The following is a 26,021-nucleotide window of genomic DNA, read 5'->3' on the forward strand; positions in this document are numbered from 1 at the left end:
GTACAGCAAGGCGGATTTGATTTGAGTCGGTTTTTTGTTTCCATTCAGGCATAGGACACGATGTGTGTGAAGCGAAAGTGTTTGGAAAATAACACGTGGTCTGTGGTTCAGAGCACTGAGTTTACCCGTGCCGTAAGGGGTGCGCTTTGGTCTGGGTGATTGAGAAGGAAGATTTTCTTCTCGTGATCTCACAGTACAAAAAAAATGCAGCAGAAGCATTTTATATGGTGTGATTTGTGAAATGGCAAAACTTAGACTTATGTCTTGAAAAATCTCACGTGTTTGAATAAGCACACTGAACACTTTCCTGCTTTCCTGTTGACTGGTTTTCATGATGGAAGCTGGTACTACGAGTTAAAAGGCAGCTACACTAGAAAGGCCCTTGTTCAGACCCCTGTGACTTCCCCACTGAGGCCTGGCCGGTGCCAGCGTGGCGTTGGGCAGGTGGATTGGTCGGTGCGCGATCAGCCAGCCAGCTCTGCTCTGTGCCTGCCCGCCTGGTGCTGTGCTCTGCCCTGGGGTTCCCATGGGAGATGTGGCTTCTGTCTCCAGGCAGTCTCTGGTCTGTGGGGGAGGCCACCGCCCAAAGCAGATAACAGCTTGAACGGAATGTTACTGAAGCCCAGAGGTGAGCAGTGGCCTTTACCTGAAAGGAAAAAGGAAAAAGGAAAGGGAGGGAGGGAGGGAGGATGGGAGGAAGGAAGGAAGGAAAGAAAGAAGGAGGGGAAGGAGGGAAGAAAGAAGGAAGGAAGGAGGGGGAGGGGGACCTCCTGTTGTTCAAAGTCCATTTTTCTCTTGTTAGTCTGTGGGATTTTCTTTCCTTTTCTCTCCACTTCTTCCTTTTCTTCCTGGGCCCTACGCCTTGAGTTTCTTCTGCTCTCTACCCTAAAAAAATTTTTTTAACTAAATAAGTCTCTGTAAGGAGAGGGGAAGAAATAAACCATAGTGATTTAACATTTATTAACCACTTTCTAAGGGTGGGATAAGATGCGAGGCACTTTGCATGCACGATTTCATTTACTTCTAAAAGCAATTCTTTAAGGTTCATATGCTCTCAGTATCTCCTTTTATAGATGAGAGGTGAGTGGGGCGGTTTGTGGAGGTTGAACAGCTTGGCGGAGGTCACACCTAAAGTGGGAGGGACAGGATTCGAACCTCCAGTCGGCTGTCAGCACCTGCCCATTCTTTGTCCTAGGGCTGAGTTCCCAGCATTTGGGTACAGGTCATTGGTGCTGCAGGAGATGATATCGGTGGTGCCTATGCCTTAAATCATAGTGATTCATAAGCCAGAAAGTTATTCCTTCTCATGTAACTTTTTTTTTTTTAAAGGTTTTATTTATTTACTTGACAGAGATAGAGACAGCCAGTGAGAGAGGGAACACAAGCAGGGGGAGTGGGAGAGGAAGGCAGGCTCCCAGTGGAGGAGCCTGATGCGGGGCTCAATCCCATAACGCCGGGATCACGCCCTGAGCCGAAGGCAGATGCTTAACCGCGGTGCCACCCAGGCGCCCCTCTCATGTAACTTTTAATCCTATACCACGTCCTCCAGTCCCCTAAAAAATTCTCTAGAAGCTTTAACTTGGCTTTACTTTCAGCCACTCTCTCTTTCTAAGGAAAAGAGCCAACTTCAACCTCAGAACATCCAGCAAGAAACATACCTTAAAAATGAATATTTCTTTTCATACTCACCTTAAAGTTATCTTTAAATTTTACTGAACTAGAAAGGCTATTAAATGAAAACTAGGAAGTCCAGAGAGGATGCATATGTGGCCACAACCCTCGGGATAAAGTTTTCACATTTTTTTCTTCCTGGAAGCCCGAGAGGGCTGTTAATTTTGTCCCTTGTGCTGTATTCCTTTTCTTATATTTGTGGCAAAATATTAGGAGTTTGGCTTAATAATCCCTATTCCAGACATGTACTGATTTCAGCTTTACACTCATCTGTCTTCACTGGCGATGAAAATAGCAGGCAGTTAAAACTGTTCTCTTCCAAACTGAAGGGAACAGTTTGTATGCAGAGGGCCTTAATCTGGTATTTTAGTTCTTAGAAATTCCTATATTCTCCCATTTATAAGTAAATTTTGAGTGTTTTTCAAGTTACCCATTTGTTTGGTTTTTTTCCTGACAGTGTAACAAGCATCAAAAAATGCCCATTTACACTTCTTTACTCAGTGGCATCAAAGTTTTAAACTGAGCAGTTATGGCTCACTAAGTGGTAATTCCATTTTTCTTCTCGAAAGGACAGCACAATTAGATTTTAGTAAGATTGAGATTTCAGTGTCTCTTGGTGTATTCGTCAGGACCGACTCACAAGTCGTTTGCAAGTGTTCACGAACAAATAGATTGTCCTCATCACCACATAGACAAAACAGTCAGGAGATGGGGTTGGGGCCGTAAGTACTAGTGGCAGGATATAAAGAAGTTGTATTCCATGAAGCTCTTGTGTACGGGGGGCGAAATGTCATCACCTGAATGTGCCTGCATTTCTGTGATACAACCTCATCTGTTCCGTCAACTAGTTTTGCTCTGATCAATAAGCAGTTTTCTGTGGCCTTTCACTGCTGTCAGATGTCATTGAGTGATGTAAATGCACGTCAGAAACTAGAAACCTGACAGCTCACCCGGAGTGGGAAGGGAGAGAGAAGAGGGAAATTGCTGTGGGAGACGTGGTTGACAGCTGACATCTCGGGGTAACTGATTGGACGCTGGCAGCCGGCACTTTTCCCATATAAACACGAAGGAAAATGATCCCGGGACGTGTAAAATACAGAACAGATGTTTTAAAATAATTGAAGGGAAAAATTATTAGTGTAAACCATAGCATAGTGCTTGTATAGATTGTTTATATGAACTACACCAAAAATAATTAGTTGCTGTTAGTTTTTGACTAAGAACAATGAAGTCAAATGAAAATACGGTATTTTTATCCATTTTCTCCATCACCTACTGCCAAGACTGTAATTAGGAAAGTTTGTGTCAGTCCCGAAAGAGATGTAGCCAAAAAGACATTTATTGTAACAGTATCCAAGCAGTAGTGTATTATGCAGCAGCAAAAGGAGAAAGGACAGTGTCCGTCCTCGTGAGGCGAGACTGCCAAGCACCATTGCTAAGTTAAAAAGCAAGAGATAAATGAATGTGTAACGTGGGCCTTTTGTGTAGAAGGGAAGCACGGAGGACTGATTCAGTTCACACACGCGCATAGCCAGGCTGGAAGGACTGTTAGCCATGGGCATCCAAAGGCTGAGCGACGCTTGTGATTTGGTCAAAGAGAGATCCGGGTTTCAAGGGAGATGTCGCCATTTATCTTTTCCTATCTTTTTTTTTTTAAGCTTTTAAAATCAAATGAATGTATTACCTATTCGAAATACTGAATTATGAAGACATTTATGTATTTCACATTGAAAACTGTCTTCAGTTCTCAAAAGAAATACAGTCGTTACCATATTACCAAGAGCACTCTGGGTACATTGTTCATCATCACAGCTAGAAAAAGGCATTCAGGTATGTTAGAAGGAGAGGTCATTAAATACTAGTTGAAATGATGCTAATATCATTGACTAAAATGCAGGGACACTCAGGTGATGAAAATCATAAGCTCTTATTTGCTGAGCACTTACTGCATGCTAGACACCATACTATGTACCTTGTAAACATTACCCTATTCAAATCCTTACAAGGAAGATACCGTCTCTACTTAACAGATGAAAAAAACCGATGCCCAGTGAGCTTAAATAACTTACTGTAGGACATATGGCCGATAAATGGGAAAGGTGGGATTTGAACCCACGTCTTTGGTCTCCCAAGCTAAGTGTGGCCTGAGTACCAGAGTGGAGAGTGCTGTAAACCACATTGGACATGTGTAAGCTCATGCCTGCCCTCACGAATACAGTGTAGTGTGAAATCTCTGGGGTCCTTCACTGTCCTGACTAGTCTGGTTTCCCTGTTAGGATGACTTTCCACCATCTACACTTCCTTCCAGCTCCTCCTTCAGCCATAATCTTGTACTTAAAATTGGTTAATCTCTTTCTTTTCTCTGAATTCCATGGCGGAGAGACCAGGTCTCTTTTGCTGCTGGCTGTGTTCCAGCTCATAGCCTGCCTCACAAAAATTTTAGTAAATACAGTTGACTCTTGAACAGCACAGGGCTTCGGGGTGCCGACTTCCCCCACACAGTTGAAAATCCACGTATAACTTTTGACTCCCTAAAACTTAACTTCTAATTGCCTGTTGTTGACCCGAAGCCTTAGCGATAAGTCAATTAACACATATTTTGTATGTTACATATATGATATGCTATATTATTATAATAAAGTAAGCCAGAGAAAAGAAGACTTTAAAGAAAATCATAAGGAAGAGAAAATTTAGTGTACTGTATTGAATAAAATCCGCAAGTAGGTGGACATGTGCAGATCAAACCCATGTTGTTCCAAGGTCAACCGTACTAGCTAGAGGAATGACTTCCATTCAGAGGCAGACCCGTAGTAATGACAAGATTACGTTGGTGTGGTTATCTTTTGCAAACTACCTAATGGAATAATTCTTTCTAGGGCATGCTTTTCCCTAATGAGGAATGCAGCATTGAGGCCAGAGTGGATTGAGAGCTTGTAAGTTCAAGGCTGAAAGATATCAGTTTATTCTATAAATAGTGAACCATCACTTTACTATTAGGAGTAACAGCTGTAAAGGCAGAAGATTAGGAAGTTAAGAAAATCACCAGAGATAAGGTTTACTTTGACAATGGGAAACTTAATTGAAAAAATCCAGTAGAACGAAGTTGCCTTAGGACATTAATCCTGCCACGGTGATGTTCAGGATTTGAGATACTCTGCCTAGTGTCTGAGTGCCTTGAGACCTTCCCCTTCTGGGCTACAGGCCAGGCTGTTCAGTTCCTGTTCACTTCTGTTTCTCCTCTTGTTTATTTTCATTTTTACTTTTGAAATTCTTTTCCTCTTAATTTCAAGACCAAGGTTGTAAGAATATGGGAAGAGGTTCAAAATTAGGGCCGGCCCCCCTACTCCTCCATCCTGGGATCAGACAGCCTTTGATGAATAAGTTGGGGAGGGGAGGGATTTTGGTCGGGTGGCTCTAGTGTGGATGGAGACAGAGTGGGGAGTCCTGACCATCTCCCCCTTCAATCAGATTTTGGTGGAAGTAGGGGGAAAGGCTTCTAGCAGATACATGGAAAACTGCTTTGGTTATATTCAGTCTGTTCCCCACCCATCCCCGTTCCTAAGATTGGCTGCATACCCTTCTCAGTGCTCAAGGCACTTTGTACAACGCATGAATAGGCCATAGATACATTTGCTGGATCTCAACACCCACGTCACCTTCTCCCAGGGTAGAAACTAGGCGCTTGGTTGGACTTCCTTCTTACGCATTGGTGTCCTCTCACCAGCTTTGTCATTACATAGTTTTGACTGGAACCCAAAGTTGACCCTTGTAACGTGTAATCCCAGTCACTAATAGAATACATTGCTTTATCCTGATGAACCCTAGCCTGATTGTAGATTATAGCCCATCTTTACGTGGATCCCTTTTACTAGGTTCTTTGCCTGCGGAGTTAATCTAGGGACCCCCCCGCCAATCTCCCCCACAGTATCCTTCATGGGACAACTCAGGAAGTTCACCTCATTTACAGTTCTGCTCTATGGGTTTACCTCACTGGTGATTCTGGTGTTGTTATATCCATTTACTTTGTTCTCTTGTCCATTTGACCTAAGCGGTCTCCTGACTTCACCCTTGTTCTGGCACTGATAGAACCCTGTGGATGCCTTCTGCCTTTGCCTTTCTGGTGAGGGCAGCCTGTATAGTCCCTCTGCCTTTCCTCTTGCTTGTTTGCTCCCCCCCCACCCCTACTTTTTCTTGATGCGTTTCCTCTGAGAACACCTGCAGACTGCTGAGTTGCCTTGCTCTCATCGCCCTGGAGGGGGCTTCACACCTAGCAGGTGAGCTGGAGGGCCCCTAGCTCCCTCCCTTTCCCTTCTCAGACCTAGAGTGGTTTGCTCGTCCTTGTAAGCATCAGAGCAGTATAACCTTCTCTTGGTCTTACATGGATGAGGAAGGGAGAAGAGCCTTTGATGAGAAGGCTCTTAAAACTTCCTAGTGACTTCATTTTTTAAAATGTCTAGTATCTACCTTCTTTTCAAACTTTTAAAGGCCCAGTTTTTTTTTAAAGATTTTATTTATTTGAGAGAGAGAGCCAGAGAGCCAGAGAGAGAGCATGAGCAGCAGGGAGGGACAAAGGCAGAAGCAGAAGCAGACCCCCCACTAAACAGGGAGCCTGAGGAGACCTGGGCTCCACCAGGACCCTGAGATCATGACCTGAGCCAAAGGCAGATGCTTAACCGACGGAGCCACCCAGGCGCCCCTAAAGGCTCAGTTTTAAACTTATCCTATGACCTGAGTCCATTTTTAAGTTGACATGGTGTACTTATAAATAAGTTGACATGGTGTACTTATAAATAAGTTGACATGGTGTACTTATTAATAAGTTGACATGGTGTACTTATTAATAAGTTGACATGGTGTACTTATAAATAAGTTGACATGGTGTACTTATAAAGTTAAGAAGCATCAAATTTTGATGTGAAACTTTGGAAAAGACATCAGCACCTTCTGCTTCATCCTCCTCACCCACTCTGAACTTTTTAGAATCCGTTCTTTGCATTCAGAGGGATTCTTGTGCACATCTCATCAGCCATGGAGTGGCCTATCCCTGCTCATTTGGTGAAGGCCAGTGGGGCCTCAGTGGGGCTTAAGAGGTCCAGTGTGATCTGGCCTCTGCCCACCGGCAGGCTACTTTCGAGCCTTCCTCCCCCTTAACTGCAGTATCACCCTCTTGGATCCCCAAGTGCATCTGCTGCTTTCGTTCAACGAACCTTCCCCTCAGCCTCAGCTCCCCCTTGGGTCTCCGGTCTTCATGGCTTCCCCAGAGACTGAGCCCTAACTGGCTGTGCTGTTTGACACTCTGTTGGCAGTCTGTCCTTTCCCTTGGAGCGTTTGTCAGACTGTGCCTTGTGCTGTTCGTTCACTGTATCCCCAGCCTCTAGCACATGGTGACACACCCAAGTGATCCCTACGTTTTCACTGAAGAAGTAAACCGGAGCCAGAAGTGAGAGCAAATGACGTATCTCATATCCATGGCCACTTAATATCGAAATTAAGACAAAACTCACACACTTTCCACTGTCTGGTTTTTGTTTCTTTGTTAGTAGTCTGTGTCCATGCATGTGACTTGTTCATTCCGATTGCCTGAGGCAAATGTGCTCCTGACATTATTTCCAGGGAGACCTAGATCTCTGGGTTCTGTTTCCAGCTCTGTGGAGTTGGTTCCTGCTGGCATATTCCTTGCGCCCTTTTTTGGGGTTCATCCCCAGAGCCCTGCTTTGCTCTCTTGGTGTTTTAAGGCTAAAAGTTAATGTTTACCCATTCGTCTTAATTCTTTAAAGCGACCATTTCAGATTTTGTGTTTATAATTGCTCGTGCTTTTGTATCTTAGGAGCTTTTACTCTGAGTCCCAATCTCAGTGCTTCCTTGTAAAATGCTTTTGTTTTGAATAGTAGATCTGGGGCCTTGACTTTATCCATCTCAAATTCTACGTTAGCTATTTCTATGGCTTAATGACACCCCTGCCCTGATTGACTCACTTTAAAGAAAGAGGCTGTTTACTTAACAGTGGCATGTCGTCTGTTTTCCCAAAATACAATCTCTGACCAGAAACTGGGTTGAATTGTAATCCCTCCTTACATAAGCTGCCTGGAAACTGTCAGTTCAGCCTTATCTGGTGGGTGATTTGGGATGTGGGCTCGTTATGCTTGCAGGGCAAACTCGAAGTCATGATTCTTTTTCTCAGCTCTAGACTGTACAGAAAATTTACTGGCTGGCCTTAATTTTGTTATTGGGATCGACAAAACTTCACTGCAATCCCTTCTCATTTGCTCCACAAATGCTTACAGACTGTTCCCCTGGGGTAAACATCTCTCCTTGCTCCTCAGCTGCCAGAGGGATAGACCTCTGGTCTTGAGGGTGGCTTCTCCATGGAAAAGACTCTCTCCTGTGACAACGACATTCTGAAAATGTGGCATCCAGACTGAGCATGGTACACCTTTAGAAGGGTGATTCAATGTGGACCTGTTACACAGGTTTTCAGTTTCGTTATAGAATTAAAGGAAGAAGCATGCTGTTTGCTTGCTTGCTTGTTTATGCTTTTAGTTTTTTCCTTTGCCTTCACACTTGCTTGTCTGACCTTCCTGAAGGAGGATTTGAAGAAACCACGGCGGGTGTTTTTCAGTTTGCAGGCAATGGTGGTCATGATCATGGTCGTCATCACTCGGTAGTCCTTGATGTAAGGACCCTGTCCAAAATCCATTAGCCCAGATTCTAGAAATCACGAAGGTCAGTTCTTTGCATATCATCTAAATTAATGTAAGAGTTAGAATGGTTGCTGTAGCTTTCTGGTGTTCAAGGTAAATAATTAGCACCATTTTGAATGGTGCTGACAAACCAGAATGTTAAGAGCAATGAAGATTTTTCCAGAAAGTAAAAAAGTCACTATGGCCTCATTCAGTAATTAATTTTGCGAAAAAGCTGCCCATGGTCATATGGTAGAGGGCAGATTGCTGAATGGTTATGAGGCTTTTGAAAAGTCATTTATTTTTCTGATCCTTAGTCTTTTTATCTGCAAAATGATGATATTCACCTGCTCCCTGTGCCTCTCATGAATTATTAAATAATCTTCACCATACTGAGATAAGGATGGTTAACTGATTGGTACATGACTGTTCAATGTCTCAGAGGCATTTTGGCTTGGGGATGGTGGTTCCACCATCTGACCACATAGTGAATGCTCCACTATTTGCCGATAGATGGAAAGCCAAAGTCTGTAATTTGGATGACTCCCAAAGAAGTTGTGTCCCCTATTTATATGTACAGCTATTGCTTAAGACATCTTGGAAAAACAATTTGGTTTATATCATTGGGAAGGCACCTTTATATATTGGTTTATATTAATTATATCTTTCTTCTTGACTAAATTTTAAGCCTTGGAACTTCTGTCCTTGTGTATTACTGAACTTAGCAGAAATTAGAAATTTAATAAATATTTCATAGCCTCTAGAGCTGAAAGAGTACTTGTTGGCCATCTAGTTTAACATTCACACATATTTACAGATGGAGGGAAAAAGGAAATCCGGGAAATGAAGTGATTTACCAAAGTCACAGAGTCCTGGAAAAAGAGCAGACAGACATTTCTGAAATGTCGTTTCCTCCTCTTTAGACCTTACAGCACTACCTTTGAATAAAGTTTAAGTGAGGATGAAGACTTGCATTTTAAGAGAGCACACTTTATATACTGTTTTAAATATGTCTCTCCACATACAAATTCAAGGGTGTGTATGTCTAATCTGTAGAAAAATTTATTTTATACTCCGGGTGCAGTTACAACTTTTTGCCACTTATTAAGACTTCAGAGATACAAACCAGTAGCTCAGTAATTGCTTTCTTGAATCTGCCTGTAATAATTACATTTAGTAAAGCTGTATTGAAAATTAGAAAGGCAGAGACTAATGGAAAACTAGATTTTTCACTGAATTAGAAAGCAAGACAATCCATATATTGACAACACTTCAAGTTGAAACAGATCAGGAAAACTGTTTTGGACTGTTTGTGCAAAGCGGCAAACCCAGGCCTGATGGGCAGTGGCATCCGCATTTTGTGGAAGCAGAGAAACTCCAAGAGATCTCATGTAAATCGGCATGTTGCAAGGAGAGAGTCCAGGTCTGATTTAGATACAAGTCGTTTGAATCTTTTAAAGCCTGGAATTTCTCGTTGGTACTAACAAAGAAGTAAAAAATGAAGAATTGTGTTAATGAAGTGAGAATACCTTCAAATTAAAAAGAGTACAGAACTCTCTCGGGGGGTCCTATCTTGCAATCAGAAAGACACCCGGACAGAAAAATGGCGGGTGGGCTTCCTGTGGCTTGCTTCTGTGGTGTTTGGTGTAGTGTTTTGACTTCGTGGCCAGAAGAACCAGTCACTTTGGTTTTATTACATTTGAGAAAGCATATTAAAGAGACCCCAACAGAATATTAACTCAGAGTGGTTTAGATATCGGGAAAATAATTAAAACTGAGATACAATGACGTTAACTAAAAAAAAAGCAAAACAAAATCAGTATCTCTTCAGCAGTCAGCTGCACAGTGTGTTTTTGTACAGTAGCCAAGCCACGGTCCAAGTAGCCTTAGATGTTCCAGCTCCCTTTCTGGCACCAGACTGGCCACATCATTCACAGGCAGCAGGTCAATGAGCCCTTATACTATGGAGGCACAGGGTTATTACAGCTTTAGAAAAATGCCTTTAAAAGGGCTTGATGTTACATGTCACGCTATTGTGGATATCCTAGGTGAGTCCTTTTGATAGCGAACTGATGGCCACATCCATCCCTTCCTGAGAATGCGTGCACGTGTGTGTTTGCTCACAACCTGCGGCAGTGGGATGTGCCCCCCTAAGATAAGAGGAAATGTCTAGAAACTAGAGAATTCAGGTAAATAGTCACATACAGACCATAGCATTTGCTTTCAGGCCAAGGAAGAGAGAGGAGTGAGCATTTTGGAGAAGAAAAGGTAGCTGGTGGGATGAGAAGGCCTGACAATTGACCAGAAAGCATGTGGTCTAGTCTTTCTGAAAACCGCAGTCTGGCCCAGATCAACCTGGAGCTTACATTTCATGGAGCCCTCTGATTTCAGAGCCAGAAACTGTGCACAAGGTAGAGGAGGAGTTGGGGAAGAGCAGGGCTGTCTGCTTGAGAAGTGAGTTTGCTGTTTGGTAAGGGAGAGGTCGTGGAAGGCAGTTCACTGAACAGAATTGGATCCTGAAGATAGTGATTTTGAACAGTGAGGTAAGCATGCACGGTTACTTACAGATGACTTACCATTTGCCGTCATCAGTGGGTAGAGCGTGGCACGGAAATGTGCACATGGCACAGTCTCTACCTTAGAGCTGACTTGGAGAGAAACACCTGGGACAGCAATACACAGACAGGTGCCATATGTAAATAAAACAGTAAGATGTCCTAGCTGATGAACAGGATTGAACTGAGAAATGATTTTCCTGTCTGTATGGCTAATAAGTGTCAAAGAGGGACTTGGAACCCAAGATACCTGATTTACAACTTTTTTTTTTTTTCATTTTGAACGTTTTCACTCAGAATTTTAGAGAAGGCTATGAGATACACATTTTCAATGAGGAAAGATTGGTGGGAAAAAACCCTGAAAAGTGAAAAAGAGAAAAACCTTAGCTGTTCATTTAAAACATTTGAGTATTTTTTTTCTCCCACCTTTTTTAGGTACATATGTACATACACCGTTATGATCATGTATTTACTTATGTTTTTAAGTTTTTATTTATTTAAGTAATCCCTACACCCAATGTGGGGCTCGAACTCTCGACCCTGAGATCAAGTCCCATGCTCCTCTGACTGAGCCAGCCAGGTGCTCCGATCCTGTAAAACAGTGTACTCCTTTATATGCAGCTCATGAATCACTGAACTCTACCTCTGAAACTGATAATACACTATGTGTTAATTAATTGAATTTAAGTAAAATTAAATTTAAAAAAATAACAGTGTACTCTTGGTGTAGCCTGTGCTTATGTTTAAAAATTTTAACAAGGTTAACAATACCATTTTGTGTTACTAAATCTAAGACATGATATGAATGTGCTTTCATTTATCATCCTTTTAAATATTAGGTTGCTTACAGTTGTTTTTAGTTATAAATGTACTTTTTCACTATTATTTTAATGATTTTTTTTAAAGATTTTATTTATTTATTTGAGAGAGAGACAACCAGTGAGAGAGGGAACACAGCAGGGGGAGTGGGAGAGGAAGAAGCAGGCTCCCAGCGGAGGAGCCTGACGTGGGACTCGATCTCAGAACACCGGGATCACGCCCTGAGCCGAAGGCAGACCCTTAACGACTGAGCCACCGAGGCGCCCCTATTTTTATTTTTTTAAGTAACCTCTGTACCCAATGTGGGGTTCAAACTCTCAGCCCTGAGATCAAGAGTCACATGCTCTACCCACTGAGCCAGCCAGGCACCCCTTACTTTTCACTTTTAAAAGTCATATTCTGGGACACCTGGGTGGCTCAGTGGGTAAAGCACCTGCCTTGGACTCAGGTCATGATCTCAGGGTCCTAGGATCGAGTCCCGCATTGGGCTCCTTGCTCAGCAGGGAGCCTGCTTCTCTCTCTGCCTGCCACTTCTCCTACTTGTGCCTTCTCTTTCTCTTTCTCTCTCTGGCAAATAAATAAATAAAATCTTAAAAAATAAATAAATATAAGTCATATTCCAGTTTCAGTTTGGTGCCAGTATGTTGAGCAAATAATTCATATCAGTGTATGTTCATATATTTGTTGAGAAATAATCTTCCTTGTGCATTTTTTATTCTCTTAACATTCTTCATATGTACCTTTCAGATTAGTTTACTTTGGCAGTATAGCCCATGAAAATTTACTTAATGAAACTAATATAACTCTTCTTTCCTTTTGCCATGAATATTTAAGTTGGGTGTACTATTTACCTCTGATGGCCAAGCGGCTCACCTGTCTGGAAATGTTTTCCTGTGTCCAGATCCCACTGCTTTCATGAATTTTAGTCTGTAAAGGGGTAACCTTGGCAGAGTCATGGTGAGGAGTAATGGGCACTTAGTGAATATTTGGTTTTAGCAAGTGAATATTTGCTTTCCCAAATGAAACTAATGAACTGATTGTGGTTGTAGTTATTCCCTGTCTTGTGCACTTTTTTTTTTTCCGGTCCAAAGAGGGACTTCTTCGGAAAATTACCTTTAAATCAGTGTGTTGTGCCCTGTAGGAAACGCCTGGCAGAAGGTTCTCAGTTGCCCTGGCTCTGTGCATATGGAAACACTATGAAGCGAGAACAGAGCTGCTCCTGTCCAGGTGATGTGGGTGATTTCATGGTGAATACCTAATACATTAAACCTTGGAGAGGTAAAGTGTGCAGAAAAGCTTTGTCCTTGCTACTCTTGGGAGCAGTGTAAGAGTCTTAGATGTAGGTTTCCTTGGGTTTAGCTCAGGCTCTCAGGAATGGCAGGAATTAGAGTTAAGCATTTTCATTTTCTCTGTAGAGAGCACATATGTGATATTACTAAGGGAAAATGACCCATACCAACAACAACAACCTGCAAAAATGATTATATTTTTGCAAGTCAACACTTTTTCTTCAATTCATTGTTCCTTCTTTAAAGGACTCAGACAAATTAAGTGATTAGGATATATCTCTTTGTTTGGGGTAAAAGAAATCAATATGAGAAGCTCTTGGAATGGCCTCCCCCCACCACCTCCTCTTTAGCCGAGTTTAGCCTGGGGTTAGAAATGCTGAATCTACATGAAGAATGTACATGCTGATGATAACATGCTGAGGCCGAGCCTCCTTAGGCTCCAGACTTCTCCCCGAGGGTCTCTGCACTCTGGTGTGTGTTGTACAGATTCAGAAAAGATGGCAATTGGTTAAACATAGAAATTTAGTTGTACATTCTTCATTAGATAGACTTAGTTTGTAAACATTCATGGGTCAGTGCATTTTGAAAAGTAGGTTACTTTAAAGATAAGTAAGAAATTAAAAAAAAAAAGATAAACAAGAAATAAAAGCCACTACTGAGTTAATTGCTATGATACAACTTCTTTTTTTTATTATAATAATATTTTTTAATTATATTATGTTAGTCACCATACAGTACATCCCTGGTTTTTGATGTAAAGTTCGATGATTCATTAGTTGCGTATAACACCCAGTGCACCATGCAATACGTGCCCTCCTTACTACCCATCACCAGTCTATCCCATTCCCCCACCCCCCTCCCCTCTGAGGCCCTCAGTTTGTTTCTCATAGTCCATAGTCTCTCATGTTTCATTCCCCCTTCTGATTACCCCCCTTTTCTTTATCCCTTTCTTCCCCTACCGATCATCCTAGTTCTTATGTTCCATAGATGAGAGAAATCATATGATAATTGTCTTTCTCTGCTTGACTTATTTCACTCAGCATTATCTCCTCTAGTGCCATCCATGTTGCAGCAAATGTTGAGAACTCATTCTTTCTGATAGCTGAGTAATATTCCATTGTATATATGGACCACAGCTTCTTAATCCAGTCATCTGTTGAAGGGCATCTCGGCTCCTTCCATGATTTGGCTATTGTGGACAATGCAGCTATGAACATTGGGGTGCATATGGCCCTTCTCTTTACTACGTCTGTATCTTTGGGGTAAACACCCAGTAGTGCAATGGCTGGGTCATAGGGTAGTTCAATTTTTAACTTTTTAAGGGACCTCCACACTGTTTTCCAGAGTGGCTGTACCAACTTGCATTCCCACCAACAATGTAGGAGGGATCCCCTTTCTCCACATCCTCTCCAACAATTGTTGTTTCTTGCCTTGTCTATCTTTGCCATTCTAACTGGCGTAAGGTGGTATCTCAGTGTGGTTTTGATTTGAATTTCCCTGATGGCTAATGATTTTGAACATTTTTTCATGTGTCTGTTAGCCATTTGTATGTCTTCATTGGAAAAGTGTCTGTTCATATCTTCTGCCCATTTTATGATTTGTTTATTTGTTTCTCGTGTATTGAGTTTGAGAAGTTCTTTGTAGATCTTGGATACCAGTCCTTTATCTGTGGTGTCCTTTGCAAATATATTCTCCCATTCCGTGGGCTGTCTCTTAGTTTTTTTGACTGTTTCCTTGGCTGTGCAGAAGCTCTTTATCCTGATAAAGTCCCATAAGTTCATTTTATCTTTTGCTTCTCTTGCCTTTGGAGATGTGTCATGAAAATGTTGCTGTGGCCGNGCTGTGGCCGATCCTCTAGGATTTTGATGGATTCCTGTCTCACATTGAGGTCTTTCATCCATTTGGAGTTTATCTTTGTGTATGGTGTGAGAGAGTGGTCAAGTTCATTCTTTTGCATGTAGCTGTCCAATTTTCCCGGCACCATTTATTGAAGAGACTGTCTTTTTTCCACTGGATGTTTTTTTCCTGCTTTATCAAAGATTAGTTGCCCAAAGAGCCGAGGGTCCATTTCTGGGTTCTCTATTCTGTTCCGTTGGTCTATGTGTCTGTTTTTGTGCCAGTACCATGCTGTCTTTGTGATCACAGCTTTGTAGTACAGCTCAAAATCCGGCAATGTGATGCCCCCAGCTTTGTTTTTCCTTTTCAACACTTCCTTGGCAATTCGGGGCCTTTTCTGGTTCCACACAAATTTAAGGGCTGTTTGTTCAGTTCTTTGAAAAATGTCATTGGTATTTTGATCGGGATAGCATTGAAAGTGTAGATTGCTCTGGGTAGCACGGACATTTTAACTATGTTAATTCTTCCGATATGATAGAACTTCAAAGTCTGGATTTCCATCTTCTCAGTGATGCCAACTCCGACCATTTTATTTAACATGGCAGCTTTCCTGCAGCATTCCTAGTGCTTCTACCTGGCTCTGGCCCCCTCCCCCATACCACATAATCACTTTCTAGAACACAATGTATCGTTTAGCTATTGTTTTATATCTATTGTTACCAGTCTCCCCTCCCGGAAGGTGTGTTTCATGATTGCAGGCTCTTTGTCATTTTACTTCACTGGTAGACTTCAGACACCTTCAACAGAGCTTAGCACACATTAAGTCCTTAATCAATAGTTGGATAAAGAAGTACCATCATCATTATTGTCTTTACAGTGTGACAGTTTTATTTTTTTTAAGCTTTATTTATTTGAGAGAGAGATAGCAAGAGAGAGCACAAACGGGGTCAGGGAGAGGGAGAAGCAGGCTCCCGCTGAGCAGGGAGCCCGACACAGGGCTCGATCCTAGGACCCAGGGATCATGACCTGAGCCGAGGGTAGACGCTTCACAGACTTGAGCCAGCCAGGCACCCAAAGTGTGACAGTTTTAAACTGGGCTTATATTGGGACATTAAAACACTTGATAAATATTTTTTTTTCTTAAGAAGAATTGAAATTCTGAGCATTGAAAGAAGACTGAGAGTTCTACAGTCTTTAAGAGCTTACTTTCTTCTTGTAGGTGGACGTTTTAAAAATATGGGCAGATCCTCTCTAACACCTCTCGGTAGAACAGAAGAAGCTTCTTTGCCCTCAGCAGAGCATCAGGGTGTCTTTTTGGGATCTTCAGTTGTGGAGTTAACAAAATGGCCTGCATCCTTTCATGGGCACAGAGCTTGTCCCTCTCCACCTGCTCTCTGCCCATATTTGAAAGCCAAACAGCAGAGCTTTGAGGCTGGCATGCATATTGCAGACTGTCTGTGGCCAAGCAGCCTTCCCTTTCTGGAGTCTAATAAATACATTCAGTACTGAGAGAACACAGGAGGATCTTGGATCTCATCTTCTTGGTCCTATAGAAATATGGAGCCTGACTCATCACGAATGAGACCAGTAATTTTCAGCCTCAAGCTTAGTCTTTATGCCTTTTTTGGTGAAAAAAAAATTAAATCTGTCTATCTATATATACATATATATATACACACATATATATGTATGTATGTGTGTATGTGTACATTTATATAGAGAATGCTTTAAAGTTTTTAATCTTTTGAATTGCAGTTTTTTTGGTTAAGAGTATGTTTCTTAAGAAATAAGCCTAGTACGTCATGCTACTTCATGTTGTGTTGGAGAAATAAAGGCAATTAATAGCCTCAGATTCCATTTAGATTTGTAAGTAACCCAGTCATATTCAGGAAGATACTGGATTGTATGGGTACCAACCATGTGCCAGGCTGGGTGCTGAGTGCTTTATATACCTTGTCTTATTTATTTACTCCATCACCAGCCCCAAGCAGTAGGTGTGATCTTTATTTTACATATCAGGAGATTAAGGCTCAAAAGGGAAAGGAACATCTGTAAGGAAACACAGCTAGCAAGTGGCAGATCTCGATGTCAGGGGTGTCTGACTCTGGATTGGTCTGTCTACCATATCATGGAGCTTCTACAAAATGGTACTAATTATTAAGGCTGATAGTTTCTTTAAAAAGTGAAATACAAACTAGAAAAAAAAGACTACCAGTTTCTTTTTAATAAAAGAGCTCTATTTCAAAACTATTTTCATAGCTTTCTGGTCCTCATGAACAGTATTCTTTTGACCAACTACAACAAATTTTCTATAAGAAACCATCTTATTCTGCACAATCTGCCTCTGTCGTGTCTAACTTGCTGATTGTTTTTCCTAACAAAAATAACTCATCATGCCCTTGTTGCTATCAGACTGCTGAGCCAGCCTAAGGTGTAGTTGTGTTCATCCCCGTGTGTTGTCCTCCTGTAGATTAGTTGCTCACTTTTCCTTTCTCTCTTTCCTTCCTCATTTATGTCGTAGATTCAACCTGTTCTGTTACCAGGTGCTGTAGGAGGCACTGGGGCTCTAACAGTGAACAAAATAGGTGAGGTACCTTATGGAGCTTTTAATTTGGTGGGAGAACAGACAATAAACCAACCAACCAACATTTGTAATTGTGTGTGTGTACGTGTGTGTGTGTGTGTGTGTGTGTGTGTGTGTGTGTGTGTATGAGTGCTAACCCACGGTATGTGCAAAGAGGAAAAATAAGGCCAGGTCTGGGGATCAAGAATGGTGGGGAGGGGGTGGCGCCTGGGTGGCTCAGTCATTAAGCGTCTGCCTTCGGCTCGGGGCGTGATCCCAGGGTCCTGGGATCGAACCCCACATCGGGCTCCCTGCTCTGCTGGGAGCCTGCTTCTTCCTCTCCCTCTCCCCCTGCTTATGTCCTGTCTCTCGCTGGCTGTGTCTCTCTCTGTCAAATAAATAAATAAAATCTTAAAAAAAAAAAAGAAGGGGGGGGGACTAGAGTCGCTGATTTAGGTGGAGTAGTTAGATAAGACCCCTCAGAGAAGGTGACCTGGAACAGCAGTTGAACAAAATGAGGGGAAAGCTTTTAGGTAGAAAAGGCACTTCAGATCCTAGAGCTGGGAATGTGCTCCATACATTTGACAGTCAACAAGGAGGCGGGTGCAGCTGGACCCCGGGGAGGAAGAGGGATGTGCTAGAGAAATAGAGGAGAGGAATGGGCTCTGGAGCTGGGTGGTGTGGGGTCTGGTAGTGCAGGGGTAAGGACCCTGACTTCTGTTCTGGGAGTGATGGAAATCCACTGGAAAGATTTCAGCAGGGGAGTAATGTGAGCTGATAGACAATTGGAAAGGGCCACTTCGGCTGCTCTGAAACACAGATTATTAGAGGGCAAGCACAGGGCAGAGAGAGCAGCTGGCAGGTTGCAAGGTAAGCTCTCAGGCCTGGATGGAGGAAACCACTTCAGATTTGCAGATGACCCAAAACTTTGCGAAGACACTGGCTCATGATTTGGGTGACGGAATCAGTTTTCAGAAAAATTGCACCATCCTTCCTTGTACCGTGGGTTCTCAGTGGGCATTGACAAAGGTAGGCACAGAAGCCTACCACGTGTATGACCGCAGGGTGAACCAGCAGTGGTGACGGAGAGAAAAGTACCCCTTACCTGTAGAGATGGACAGATGGGATCAGTAAGTCTCACATGGGATCATCTCTTCCCCTGTCCGTCCTCCAAGAAGTCTCCCCTGTGCTGATAGAGAAACAGTTGTAGCCATGACTAGATGTTGGTAATGACTACAGTAGGTGATCTTGTTTGGATTCCTGCTAGATGCCGGACAGTGGGGCAAATTGTTTACATTGTTACATAAGCCTGTGTGAAAGGTACCATTAGAAGCTCTGTGTCGTGGCTGAGGAACTTGAGACTGGGACATGTTAAATAACTTGCCCCAAATCATGGATTATCAGTAGAGCCCAGCGGAGAGCAAGAGGAAACACAGGATTCAAACCCAGGCAGTTTGGTTGAAGACCTAGAACTTTTAACCACTGTGTTATACTGCGAATCTGATAGGCGGAATAATAATGAATCATGTTAGCATTGTAATTTATGCAGATTATGGGCTAACTAGGTGTTGGAACCTTTTAGACTAACCCTATGAGAAAATCCCTGCTGGGTTTTACTACTTCCACTATGGACTTCGGAGATGCAATCCATTCATAATGGGGAATGCCTGTATTTCCTTACATCCTGGATTCAACATTTTAGAAGAAACAATGCCAAACTGTGTTTGGTCCAAAAGGTGGTCAGTAGTGCAGGACCTGAACAGGTGGTCATCTGAAGGACATCTATGGGAGCTGGGAAGTTTAATTTGGAAGAGGAAGGCTTTTAAAATGCAGCAAAGGCTTCTCATTGCTAAAATGGTAAAACCATAAACCCCATTATGACCTCAACATCTCTAAATAAACATCTCTTCCTACGTGATCGGATCCGGCCTTTCGGCTTTAAATTATATTCACACTGTGATGACTTCCAAATTTACATCTCTGACTAAGACCGAGGCTATAAATTCATTGCAGCTTCGCATCCTCCCTGGGTGTCTCACACGCATCTCGAACTCACCATGGCCAGTACTGAGCTCCTGTTTGCTGCCATAGACTGGTTGATGCCCGGTCTTCCCAGCTCAGGATGGCACCACGTCCGTCAGCCTGCTCAGGCCCCAGACCTCACCTTTGTATTTGATTCCTCGTTTTGTAAACAGACTCCACTTTCAGTTATCAGTCTGTCCTGTTGTTTCTGCTTTCACTCACCTCTCTGCACCATCGCTCAGACCTCTTTAACCCTCCTCCCTCCTCATCACTGCAGGCACACAAACATGTCAGGATTTACATGGACCCGCTCTGCCCACCCCCAGATAGTGTCACTTCCTTCAGGCCAATGGTAAAGGGAATAATGGACCTCCAAGAATGTCTACACCCTAGTCCCCAGACCTGTGACTGTGTCACCTTCCGTGCAGAAGGGACATCATAGATGTGGTTAAGGTTAAGGACCTTGAGTCACAGAGGCTATTTTGGATTATCTGGCTGAGCCCAGCATCATCATGTGAGTCCTTAAAAGTGGAAGAAGAAGCACAAAAGCAGATCAGAGAAGTATGACTTGAGAAGGACTGCTGTTGCTGGCTTTGAAGATGGAGAAAGGGGGCCACAAGCCAAAGAATGCAGGTGGCTTCTAGAAGCTGGGAGCTGACAGCCAGCAAGGAAACAGGGACCCCAGTCCTGTAGCCATAAAGAAGTGGGGACCACCGGTCCTTCAGCCAGCAAGGAAACAGGGACCATAGTCTTAAAACCACAAGGAAATGGAAACATTTTCTCCCAGTGAACCCCCAAAGGGAACACAGCCCTGCCAGTACCTTGGTTGTAGTCCCGTGAGACTTGAAGCAGAAAAGCCAGCCAAGCACACTGGACTCCTCACCCCTACAAATGTGAGAGAAGAAACGAGGCATTGTGTTTGTACGGCGGGAAGAGAAAACTAATACAAGGTCCCTGCTCAGATAGGTCCTTTATCAGTAAGACCTTGCCTGACCATCCCAGCCATACTTGCTCTCATCCAGGCCCTCTCTGTCCCATTACCCGGATCCGTTTTCCTTGGTAGCACTTACCACCTAATGTGCATTACTTGTGTGATTGTCTGTGCCCCCCTTGCATTCAAATGTAAATAAGCTTTGTTAGGGATCTTAGGGTCCTTCACTGTTGCGTCTCCAGGGACTAGAGCGGAGCTGGGTACTTGTCCTTGTCAAGCCATTGAATGGAGCTCCCTGTTTGTCTGCTGTCCAGGCTCTAACAGAGGTGCTGGCCTTCCAGGCTGTCTGCACGGTACCTGCTACCTCAGGCCCTTTGCACTTGCTCGGCCTGGTGCGTGCCCTTCCTCTTTGCCTACCTTTACTCTAGGTCTGTTCAGAAACATCATTTCCTGAAAGAAAACTTTCTGGATTCCTGAGAGTAAATCCTATTTTCCCTTAATGCACATAGATAGATTTCTAAAAATATGTGTTTTTAATAAGTACAGCTCAGATAATAGCTTTTTAAACTTTATGGTTTGTATCATACGTCAGAATTATATACTGTTTTGGCTACTTTATTAATTGCTCTCTTTCTAGTGTTCAGGCGCCATAAAGGCTAGGATGATGGGTTCGCCCACCACTGTTCCTGTAGCTCGTTGATGGTGGGCAGTGGATCCAGACTGCGTTGAGTTTATAAATCTGCTCCTAGTTCTGTGTCTAAGTTATGGGCCTCTGGATGGCTTGGTTTCCTCACAGTTTGAGTAAGAATAATAATAGTACCTACCTCATAGGGTCCCCTGTGGGTTAAGCCATTTAATAAATGAAAGTACCTTGAACACAGCGTAGTACATAGGAAGCACTCAGAAATGTTAGGGGCACCTGGCTGGCTCAGTTGGTAGAGCATGCAACTCTTAATCTCAGGGTCATGAGTTCAAGCCCCACGTTGGACGTGGAGCCTCCTGAAAATAAAAATAAAAATAATAAAAAGCAACATTAAAAAAAAGTGTTAGCTGCTGCTGTTATTGCTACAGAGCATAGCAAAGTGCTTGGCATATGGAAGATGCGCAATAAATATTTGAGGAATTATGTAAATGAATTTTGTATGATCTTGATGTGTGTGTTTAAAAATGAGTAATTGTCATTTATTACATTTACTCCAGTAGAACTTTAGAGGGCAGAATTAGATAAAGTTTAGATTAAATTTTTCTTCTGATTATAAGAATAATGTATATGTGCTCTAATGAAAAAATATAGATTGTACGGAAAATCATAATAATTTGTAATTCTGCGACTCAGGCATCCATTTGGCTGATGTCCTGTGTCATCTCTGATGCCTATTTTATATAGTCAACAGCTTTGTATGGATAAAATATTTTCTCCTGCTTTTTCAAGTAGTGTATATTATAAATGCTTCCTTATAACAATGTTGTGGGTTCTTCTTGTCGATTATTTTCTCCTAAAAAAGAGTCTAGTTTATTTGGGGCTTATAATATGTTTAACATGAAATAGTTGATAGGAATACATTTGCTGAAATTTAGAGAATATGACTGCACTTTAAATAATAAGACTGTGCCATTTAGATGATCTGTTTAAGGGAAGGTTATGGAAAACACTGATGCCTAAAGTTGAAGAAGGCTCTGGAGTGGAGGCTGGATGGAGGCTAGGATGGGACTCCTTGGCCTGGAAAGGCTCACCTGTGAGCAGAAGCACTAGGGTAGGCGAGCACGCTCTGTGCCGTTGGTGTCTAGCTTAAGGAGGATTTAGGCCGGAGTTGTGTGTGATTGGCTCGGGAAGAGCGGTGGAACACAAGATCAGTCGACAGGTTGGGGCTGATTGTGGAGGATTTGGGAGGCAGATGGGAGAGTTGCTTCTTTTTGTAGAAGCCAAGAGCTTGTGATGAGGAGGAGATGCAATGTGTAGATCAGTAATTCGAGAGAAGTATGATGGATTCTTTTAGTTCTTCTATGTATGACAAGCTATTTCAACCACACATCCCTTCCTCAAGCAAAGCGTGAAGAAGGCTGCCCTCCAGGGTTCATGAAGACCATTCTGTGCTTCCCACTGGACACTTTGTTGCCCATTTCCTAATTAGCAATTATTCCTTCCATTTCAAAGCATCTCACAAAGCACCAAGACATTTATTATCCCACAGACTAATACAGTGTGACATCATTTTATCATTCTTATTTTATTAATGGAGATACTATGGCTCTAAGATATTTAGAGATTTGCCTAAGTTAGTAAGTAGTGCCGATAAAATTTATCTCTTTTCCTTCATTCAAAGCAGGATATAAAAGAGAATAATAGAGCTCATAAAGCATCTGTCTTTCAGAATGCTTCATTGTTTAACGTAATATTTGACGTATTGTCACAACAGTTCAGGTAAGCAAAGGACCATCAGTATTCATTTTTTACAGAAAGTCTAAGTCAAAGTTATATGATATTGAAACTAATGAAAAGCTATGTTAGCCAATCAACATGTATGACCTGCTGTATTTGACTGCATTTTTCCCCTCACCCTGAATTGATTGATTGGATTTGTGTCATACAGATACAGCTTAAGAGGAAAAGAAAAATGAAGACTTCATAATCAAATAATCAGTCAGAGAGCTGCAGCTAAAATTAGTCAGTACTAGGGGTTAGACTGAAAACCTGTAATTCTATAAATACCACGAAATTCAGGAAAAAATTTTCCCTTTATAACCAGAGAGATTTAAAACTAAAACATTTAGCAGAGACGATGTCATTATTAGGATATCTGAAAGTAATGTATGTATACACGGAAAAGTTACCAATACTACGTAAACTTGTACAAGGAAAAACAAAATGTATCTAACCCGTTCTAGAACCGTAAGTTAGTTGAAACGTTGCTACTTTGTTTTAAGTACCCAGACTCTAAACAGTATATCCAGAGCTCTGTTTCTTGATACCTGAATCTTGGAAAATCTTTAGTGTCCCTCCACTTTGAAATAGAAACTGAGTTTATGCACCCCTGTATTACCTCCCCTCCATACTCAGTTCCCACTATGTATATGATTTCAATTTCATCACTAAAAATGAACATCATGACTTTATATTTATTACTTTGTAACTTGAAGCACTTTCCTCACCAATTTTGAGCAGTGTCCTTTGACTACCAGTTATATAAGATGAAAACAATTTGTTCCCCGTTTGCTTTCTTTCTCCATTTATCTCCTGTTTTCTGCTAGTTATGTCATTACTTTTTATACTGACAAAAAAAAATGTTTACAGTCTGTTCTGTGAAAAGAATTGCCTTATGTTGTGTAGGTTCATTCTAAAAACTGAGTACGATAGTTGGTGTTCCCAATATTATATGTGTGTGTACGTATGTTTATGTATATTTTCACTGTGTAATCAAGTGTTTGGAACTGTGGAGAATGAAATGTCTCCTTATAAATTACAGAATCTGCTCAGTGGAGACTATTCCCAGCATTATCTCAAACAGCCACTCTTTTCTTCCTCTCTGGACTGCACCAAATCTTGTTACATTTATTTCATTGTATATTTGGAATTGTATACTGGAATTGTATTTGCAATTGTATCCATTTTGTTTGGTTGGTTCTGTATACCATTTTCTTTGGTTGGTTTTCTTGGAATTTTTAAGCGGCTTTTTTTTTTTCCTTCACAGAGGCGAACATCTTGACACCATCACTAAAAGCTTATTATCTATAATTGATCTTAATCTTACCAATTTTCTTCGGCACGCTTCTTGGAACCCTCTGGCTTCTTACTCTAATTTGAATATTTTTCAGGCTACCAAGCTGCCATGTTAGGATTTTTCCAGCATTTTCTTTCTAGGTTAGGGGCATAGTTTTTTGGCTTCTCCTTTAAATTCCATTTTTAAGAAGTAACTTCAAAGAAAATTTCATCTGAGTCTACGTAATCCGTAAAATGCTCCTGCGTATCTGAAAAGAGCACTTTACCTTCTTCTTGGTGGAAAATTTGCCTGCGTGTGGAATTCTATGTTAGAGATCATTTACCATCAAGCTTTGAAGTATACGAGGCTAAAATTTTGAACCGGTTTTCTCTGGATTTCTGGAGATTCTTATTTGTCTGTGTACCAAGTACTTCAGCCACAAGTGCTTTTTTTGTAGGCCGAGCAACAGAGTAGCCTGTGAGGAAGCTCTGTCCATGTGACCATGAAACCCCTGTGTGCTTCCTGCTGGGGATGTTCGCAGCCTCCTGATAGCAGCCACTGGATAACGTTGCCTTCTTCTATATTCATTTACGGCGTCCCACATCAGAGTCTTTGATGATGATAAAAACAATGGCTGGCCTTTCGTGTTACTTTTAATATATTTTTTGATATATACTTTGGTATATATTTATATTATTTTATTATATATTATATATTTTATGTATCAAATATAAATTATACATTTAAAATATTAAAATATATTAAATATATTTAAAACTATATAAAGCATAATTATATAAAATGTGTATATATAAAATATATAAAAATATATTTTATATATTTTTGAGTTCTTTGTTGTGATTCATCTATCCATTGACAATTCTACATCTTCAGTAATTCTTTGCAAAAAGTGGGGGGAGGGGTTGGGGCTCCTGGGTGGCTCGGTTGGTTAAGCAGCCAACTCTTGGTGTCAGTTCAGGTCATGATCTCAGGGGACCAAGCCCCACGTGGGGCTCCCCCCTCAGCAGGGAGTCTGCTCAAGGCTACCCCTCTCCCCACTCAAGTGCACCATGCATGTGCATGCTCTCTCTCTCTCAAATAAGTAAATTAAAAATCTTTAAAAAAAAAAAAAAAGTACGTATGGGGTATTTGTTTTCTGAGTTTGCCCACAGCTAAGATGGCCTTTTTGTGCCTTTCCATGTGAATAATAATTCGGATGATTATGAAATAATATGCTAATAAAACTTTGCCAATGTTGCTCCACTTTTTGTAGGGGAGGCATTAAAGTGTGGCAGAGAAGAAGTTTGGGGTCACCCTAATCTTTGTTCCTGCTTTTTCTCATCTATATTTTGCAAGTGTTTTTTTTTTCTCTTCGTTATTGTAATTAAAAAAAAAAAAAAAGTAGGTAGATATCTTATTTTTCCCAGTGATATGGTAAATACTTTTGATCTTCCCAGGTTAGGAAACTTAGATTTCCTTTTGTCTTTGATATTTGCTCTTGCTCTAAGTTTGTTTTTCTTATTATATTTTGTTCTCTCATCAGAGGTTTTTCTTATTTTGGGGAGTCCTTTCAGTGTCATGAATTTTCTTTGCAAAGAAGCATTGTTTTAAAAAAGTAAACACATTCCCTCTCTCGCTGGCTGTCTCTCTGTCACATAAATAAATAAAATCTTTAAAAAAAAATAAAAAAAAGAAAAAAGGGCGCCTGGGTAGCGCAGGCGTTAAGCGTCTGCCTTTGGCTCAGGGCGTGATCCCGGTGTTCTGGGATCGAGTCCCGCATCGGGCTCCTCCGCTGGGAGCCTGCTTCTTCCTCTCCCACTCCCCCTGCTTGTGTTCCCTCTCTCGCTGGCTGTCTCTCTGTCACATAAATAAATAAAATCTTTAAAAAAAATTTTTTTTTAAAGTAAACACATTTATTCATGCCCAGTTCTTACAGAGCTGTTCTTGAGTGTCAATT

General features: G+C 41.7%; 1 protein-coding gene across 3 annotated transcripts in view; it reads left to right on the top strand.

Moving 5' to 3' along the window:
• The window catches only part of SNX24 (sorting nexin 24), a 150,198-nt gene that overhangs the window by 45,369 nt on the left and 78,808 nt on the right, over positions 1 to 26,021 (top strand). Inside the window, exon 1 of one of the 3 annotated variants that reach the window (XM_034655923.1) lies at positions 12,664 to 12,952. The exons of the other annotated variants lie outside the window; for them this stretch is intronic. The gene's annotated coding sequence lies outside the window, so the exon portion shown is untranslated. Of the gene's footprint in view, positions 1 to 12,663; positions 12,953 to 26,021 lie in introns of those variants that run through there. 3 annotated transcript variants of the gene reach the window in all.

This window comes from Ailuropoda melanoleuca, chromosome 3 (genome assembly GCF_002007445.2).
Source record: "Ailuropoda melanoleuca isolate Jingjing chromosome 3, ASM200744v2, whole genome shotgun sequence".
Classification (NCBI taxonomy): Eukaryota; Metazoa; Chordata; class Mammalia; order Carnivora; family Ursidae; genus Ailuropoda; species Ailuropoda melanoleuca.